Genomic DNA, 8077 nt, shown 5'->3' with positions numbered 1-8077 from the left:
TTTAAAATATTTAGACGAGCGCGTCGCGAAATCGACAAACTCTTTTACGGGGTCTCTACAAAATAGGAATTCGCGCACTCCATACCAATGACATTGCAATGACATAGTCTCTATTCCCGCGCACGCTTCGCAAATTTGTTGCGCGACGCAAAGAGTTGGAACGTGAATTCTTACGTTTTTCATTCCTTCGAGCGTTTCGTCTTGTCGCGTTTCGAAATCATAAAACACGAATGCGACGCGATCTCTTTTAACACGCTCGTCCGCGTCTTCGGCGTCATTTGTATTTGTTTGCGGATTTTCTTCTCGCAACGCCATAATACTTATACCCTCTCCAGGGTTTCCTACTGTGGTTTTACGACAAAGAGGCCGAATGTAACACAAATGATTCGAAGACCGTAACAAACGGCACGTTTTACAATAAATTATGTCGCAATCGTGTCGCGATTTTGAATTAATCAATCGCCCACAACCGTTGCAAATTTTAATGGATTCGCAAACGCTTGAGAGGGATTGATTATACGATCTCTGCGTTCGATGACGATCGAAACACGGACGCCCGAAGAAGACGCGAGCGCACGAATCGCACTTAATCATCTCAACGTCGAGGAACTCGCAAGACGGGGTGGCGTAGCAACGTGGGCATTTTTTTGTGCATCGATGTCCTCGATCGTTACGAAAGCCCACGTTGCACGCTACGCAATATCCTCCACGAGAACCAGCGGCGGCTTTTAAATTTAGTATAGGGTTATAATTTCGCGAGCCCACGTAATACATTACGTTTAAACAGCACGAGGATTCGCGACTTAGGGAGGAAAGTAACGAGCAGCCGTCATACATCGGATTCTCGCCTCGACCGAAAGTACTAAAATTATATACCATTATAGCAATATTTTCGGAAGCGAGAATCCGTTGGAATTGCTCGATTTCACAAATACCACAGCCTTCCTCGGGAATCGTGATACCAGCGGATTTTGTTAATTCTTCGGCCAGCATACGCTGTTACGAAGAACGATGGTATCTCACGGATTCCCATTTTTCTTGCAATTCCCCCGTACGCAGTTGCCCACGCTCTTGATATGTGTGAGCCACTACGATCGAACGCGGAAAACACAATTTGTTTGTGTTATTTATTTGTAAAATCGAGCGTTTGGCTATGTCTTCGCGAGTCAATCTGTTAGATTGACGTCCGCGACCTGCGGGTACCGAAACTTTAAAAACGCGAACAGTAAAATTTTCTGCGATATCGAACCCTCCGGCACTTTGCGCCAACGAACTCACGAGTTGCCATATGTCCTCGTGAGTTAAGTCGCGTGCAGGACGAAACGATAGACCCGCTGGGCCGCGCGCTAGATACGCCGACGATAATCCTACGTAATCGTTCGGTTCGCTCGAATGTAGTGCGTACGTCCTAATTTTAAGGAACGCGTTTTGTATCCAACGAACGATATCAGTACCTTCGGGTGGCGGTCGTATCGCGAAAGTGGCCTCTCTCTCTAGTAACGCGAAATTCCTAAAACTTTTCCTCGAGCTGATGATGATGATGATGATGATGATGATGTGTATATTGCTGCTGCTGCTGATGCTGCTGATGTTGCTGATGCTGCTGCTGCTGCTGCTGATGATGATGATGACCTTGTTCGCCGATGGAATTTTGTGAGGATTCTTCTTCCAATTTTTTCGTGCTGCGATGTAAGACGCTCAGCACCACCGCCTATTTGTACTGTAAAAAATTAAACAAACCTTATTAGTCCGATAACATTGCTATATACATATATATATATATATAAAGGGTGTTTTTTTAAGCCCGATAGAATTTGAAATTGTAAAAAATAAAACAAAAAATTAAATTTTAATAAAAAAATTTGTTTTATTTCTTTCAGTATACACTGGCAAATCATTATGAATAGACTCACGCTTGAACAACGCTACCAAATTATCCAAATTTACTTTGAAAATCAGTCGTCGATTCGCGCAACTTATAGACGACTTCGTGATTTTTATGGCGCACATAATCGTCCATCTGAGCAAACCATCCGTCGAACTGTGGATAGATTTCGTACCACATACTCTCTACATGATGCAATAACACCAACACGTCGAAGGAATGTGCGTACTGAAGAGAATATCGCCGCTGTAAATGAAAGTGTGGAAGAAGATCCAAATGTATCGATTCGTCGTCGGTCGCAGGAATTGGGGCTCTGTCCGTCCACTACGTGGAAAATTTTGCGCAAAGATCTTGGCCTACACCCGTATAAGATCCAGCTGGTGCAGGAATTAAAGCCACGAGACCATGATATGCGTCGTTCTTTCGCCGATTGGGCTCTAGAGCAGTTGGCAACTGACCCGTTGTTTTATCGACAAATTGTGTTCAGCGATGAGGCTCATTTTTGGCTTAACGGGTTTGTTAATAAGCAAAATTGCCGCATATGGAATGAGAACAATCCACAAGAGATCCTACAGACTCCATTACATCCAGAAAAATGCACCGTTTGGTGCGGTTTACACGCTGGTGGCATCATCGGACCTTATTTCTTCAAAAATGAGGCCGGAGCTCGCGTTACGGTCAATGGAGATCGTTACCGCACCATGATCAATGATTTTTTATTTGAAAATATGGATGACATTGATCCGGACGAGATGTGGTTTCAACAGGATGGCGCTACGTGCCACACGTCGACCGCAACCATCGACTTATTGAAATCAAAATTTGGCGATAAGTTGATTTCGAGAAATGGAACTGTCAATTGGCCTCCAAGGTCGTGCGATTTGACCCCTCTCGATTATTTCCTCTGGGGCTACGTCAAGTCACTGGTTTATGCTGATAAACCAGCAACAATTGACGCCTTGGAGGACAACATTGTTCGTGTTATTCGTGACATACGGCCGGCACTGCTCGAAAAAGTCACTCAAAATTGGACGTCCAGAATGCGCTTCGTCAAGAACAGCCGCGGTGGCCATATGCCCGAAATCATTTTCAATTGTTAATGCCATACATTGATCTTTCGAATAAAAAAAAATTTTTGATTATAATTGCATTTTTGTGCTAGTTTTTACAGTTGTAAGTTCTATCGGGCTTAAAAAAACACCCTTTTATATATTACAATAAGTTAGAAATATACTATTCATTACATTACTGCATGGCAAGATAACTCACTTACAGTTGTTTACATGATCGAGTATGGGAGGATAATGTTTTTCTCTTTTATGAAATTTAGTATTCCGGCGACATAGGTAGAACGGGGGAGTATGAAATATCTGATAAAAATATCTTCATAAGTATCTCGAGTAATAAATAAATTAAAAATAAAAAATAAAAAGATTATTACCTTCATTTCCAAGAGGCACGTAATATCTGTTATCTTCCTCCTCTGTCGCTTCCTGAGTTATTTCCTCCTCCTCCTCCTCTTTCTCCTCCTCCTCCTCCTCTCCATCATCGCCGCTGTCATCATTATCATCATCAACATCGTCATCATCATCATCATTATCGATGTTATCCTCCTCTTCTTCTTCTTCCTCCTCCTCCTTCTCTTTCTCTTCCTCCCCTTCTTCCTCCTCCATTTCTCCCTGTATCATTTCCTCTTCGGTTTCCAGAGCTAAAAAGTAATTTTTATTATTATTGTTATTATTTTTGAACTTTGTATATAGCTAACTCTCTCTATATTCATCTAATTTTTTTAAAAAACTTACACGTTATGGAAATTGTGGAACCCTGTGAGACCAGTGCTCTGGAATCGACTGGATTCTCGGCGTCATCCCCATCAGTGTTATCACCATCATCATCTAAAACAAAATTGATTTATTCTTTATCGCATATTACATCTATATTATACGAACTAGATTTCTCGGGTATTTGCGAAATACCTACCGATTACAATGACGGGGACGTCATGTGGAGGCGAAACATTATCTTCCTCTTCGATTCGTGCTCTTCCTAGAAAAAAATAAAATATTTTTAATATTCGGGATTTCTATAATCGCTTAGTTAATATTTATTTCTCTAAAAATTACTCGCTGATACTCCCTCCTCTTCTTCTTCTCCCGCAGGGCGACGTCTCCTTAAAGCGAGTCGTCCTACGGCCGACCCTCGCGATGCGGTATCGCACGCCCTACATTACTGCCGGCTTCTATGAAATAAATATTATAATTTAATTATAATATTTATTAATTATAAAGTCAGCTTTTCTAATATGTATTAGGTTCTATTTTTAAAAATTATTAGTGCTTACCTTTTAGTTCAATGCAACGCTTGAAGTCAGCTATGTGATTTCCAGCGTCATCCTCCTCGTGACCAAAGCACTCTCGTATTTCGAGATGACGTGCAATTATATTTTTTAATCTCGCGTCATCACCACAATGCCCCAGTTTGTGCAGAACACTAGTGTACTGAAGCACTCCAATAAATTTCCCGAAAACGGAATAATTTTTCTCATCGTTATCTGACAGCTTTGTCAGATAATCGGCAACTAATTTTTTATTTAAGTTGCTAGCTACGATGAAAAATTTCCCTAGCAACCCTCGAAGTTCCATTGTTAACCAAATTAAAACACGCAAATGGTAAAATTCACTTCGGAGTTAGAACGTAGGACTAAACTTTAGCTCGATCAGGGTGTGCTATTTATGCCCGTAGCGATATTCATAAAAATTCCTCTCCTACGAAAAAAGACTCGCTACAAATTCCTAGTCCCTTCATAGGCCGATAGATTTTTGACGATTTTGGTAATCGTCCGCCTCCTTTACTAAAAGTGATTTTCTCATAAAATTTAGAGAAGTGGGGACAACAAAAACTTTTAAGCTATCACTATCCCTATAATCGGTCTAACAGCTTTTCTGACACCATACAAATTATCACAAAAAGCATCTCTCACTTCGCTTTTATCTTCCGTTTCTGTATCTTCTTACTGGAAAGGAATCTCACACAATATTAGTCTACAACTGATAAACATTAAAGGAGAGGATGGGGATGTCGATGGTACTAACGAAAATCCGTTTCATTCGAGTCTCGTCGTCCGTAGCTTCAGCCTCGCGAGCAAACAAGTACTGTGCTTCTTGTGTTTTTTTATTCATCATCTTAGTTTGCTGAATTTGGTATTACTACTACGACGTAAGAGCAATGTCCGACGTAAGAGCCTGTCCAAAAAATACTAATAATTCGGACATGAGCATGTACTCCATCCCCGATTCTTACAAGCTACGTAACGACGAGAGAAGAAACGCACGACTTCATATGTTGTTAGCAACATCGTATGATCTTAACAATTCTCATACGAAGACGATTCACGTAGGATTGCAAAGAACGAACGAAGAAATCTTCAAACCTGTTGTAAAATTGGACGGACATAACGCAGACGGAATTTATTTTGATGCCGACTGCTGGCAGCAGTATCAAGATAACATGGAACTCATGAACGAATATTTAAGCAGCGATAACAGAGTGAAGCCTAACTTTGTTGTTATAATAAATATCACCATTAACTTTACCACATCTTACGGGTCAAAATCAATATTGCTAACGTATATAGAAGAAGAAGAGGAAAATTCCAACGAAAATCTTCGAAAAGAAGAGGACGCGCTCAATTCAGCTCCTCCGACGAAGAAACGGAGAACCTACGTAGCAACAATTGTACTGCAGAAAATCACCTTCCTCGGGCTGCGAAGCATTGTAAAGTGCGTCGATGCGCGTTTAAAACAATTAGAATCATTATCCGATAATGTTAACAAGTGTGCTTTATATTTAATTCAAGAAATCGAACTAAAATTATCCGCATGTTTTATTAATCAGGAATTTTTAAAATTAACACTGCGTGATAATTGCGAAGATATAGAACGTAATGTGCGCACACAAATTAACTTTTCTTGATATGTATTTCAATATAATATTTTTGGAATTAACTTCGTTAAGATATAACGAAATTTTTCATATAATTCTCTCGAAGCGAGAATCTTTGGCTTAATTTTACTAAAACGTTTTTAGTTTATTCTCATACAAACTATGTGTTTCTTCTTCTTTGAAAAAAAATGTATCAATAAATATATTTTTTTTATAACATAAACCCCTCGTTTCTTAATTACTCGTACCTTCCAATAATCAACTTTTTTTTCTGTTTATTTCCACGTTATACATATAAACTTTTAAATGAAGTACAAGAAATACAATACAAATCATAAAATCCTTGCCATACACCATAGAAATCATACTCTCTCGCTCGAACGAGTGAGTCATCACACCGGAGATGACACGCCACAACTGCTGAACGTGTTCGTTCCTGTTTTACCTCCTTTAAAATTCTTCCGAATAAAGCAAGTCTCTCTCTCTAGACCCGCAATTCAACCTCATTTACAATAGTTACATTTTCCCCGTATTACAGGCTCAGATAATGTACATTAAATACACAAAATATAGAAAGAATTTTTTTACAGAATCGCCTACACGTCGGAGACGTTGATCTGTGATAACAAAAGCGATCGTCATACAATTCGACTGGTATTCGCCCCCTCCGCTGTTCGTACTCTAGCCTCGCGACAAAGAATGCTGCAGTCCCAATCCCCACTCACCATTTTTCAAACCTCTATTTTGTCTAAGGCCCTCTACCACCCACCCTCTCCATTCACTTTTGGGTAGGTATGGAGCGAACCTATCAAATCTTGGATGAGTATAGGGCGAACCAATCAGAACACACCATTTAATTACCCTGATACCCCCTCCCCTCACTTCTCGACCAATCAGTACGTGCCCTTTCGCCTGACTGACCCGTCTAGGCCACGCCTATGGCGTCGGAGAGAGACGCGGAGGGGGTTTGTTTTGACGCCCCATATTGGCTGCCCATATACGACTAACGCGGCAAATATACTTTAACTTGTTTCTATTACAACAAACTTTTATTTTAATAACTTAAAAAAAAACCGAAACGCCACTACTGATCTAAATGTAAAAATGTTAAACTATTATATATATTCATTTAAATAAATTAATTTTAGAAATTATAATTGCGTGCCGATATGGTTATCGGACTTTTAACGAAATTAATACTAAAATATTAATAATCCCTCAATTTTCCAAATTTAATCTTAAAAATCTGTAATAATTTATTGCGTAAAATATTGCCGGGAGTCGGATCTTTTGCATTTCGTGCGATCATCCTAAGCTTTTAAATTATCTATCCCTTAGCAATATTTTTCGGATTAACCGAGATGTATAGAGAATTACATTGCAAGCAAGTGCGAAGCTGTATATGCGTGCATATACATGATACTCTATAACCTTTCTATAGATATACTGCAGATTATCGATAGTATATAACCTAGTTGCATGCTAGTACTGTTCACAGACCGTAATTGTACTATAAGCACACTACGGGACATCTTTAGTATGTATCAGTAACTAAAGTAACGCGAGACATAGGAACTATCTTAGTGTACTATAGTATAGTACATCACAGTACGTATTTTGAACGTTCTGAGAATGCAATATACTTTTTCGAAATTCCACGGAAAGTGCTTAGAATTAACATGTGCTGTTAGGGTTATGATTCGCATGGAATTAAAAATCGTCTTTTATGTATTTATTTCATATAATTTTTATATTTTAAAAAAGTATTTTTAAAAGAAAATGAATTATTTTGGATTACGCATCAATAAATAAAATAAATTATTATTATTATTAGGCGCTAGGAACTCGAAAGCTCATTGCCGCAAATACCAAATCCCGCCACTGTTCCCGTCCCTAAGCAAGATCCCTCCATTTGTGACCCTCGTACCCCATTTCGTTAAGGTCCATTCTAATATTATCTTCCCATCTACGTCTTGGTCTACCCAATGATCTTTTCCCATCCGGTTTACCAATTAGTATTTTATATGCAATTCGATCTTTATCCATACGCGCCGCGTGACCTGCCCATCTTAATCGACGCGATTTTATGACATTAATAATATCCGGACTATTATATAATTGATGTATGTAATTCTGCGTTGTGTAATTTTCTCCATTCGCTCGTTTTCTCATCGCACCGATGATTTTTCGAAGTATTATACTTTATTTTCCAAAGCCCTAAATCTTTTCTCGTCTTGTAACGTAAGTAAC

This window comes from Trachymyrmex septentrionalis, unplaced genomic scaffold, assembly GCF_001594115.1.
Source record: "Trachymyrmex septentrionalis isolate Tsep2-gDNA-1 unplaced genomic scaffold, Tsep1.0 scaffold244, whole genome shotgun sequence".
Taxonomy (NCBI): Eukaryota; Metazoa; Arthropoda; class Insecta; order Hymenoptera; family Formicidae; genus Trachymyrmex; species Trachymyrmex septentrionalis.
This window is presented reverse-complemented; position numbering follows the sequence as displayed.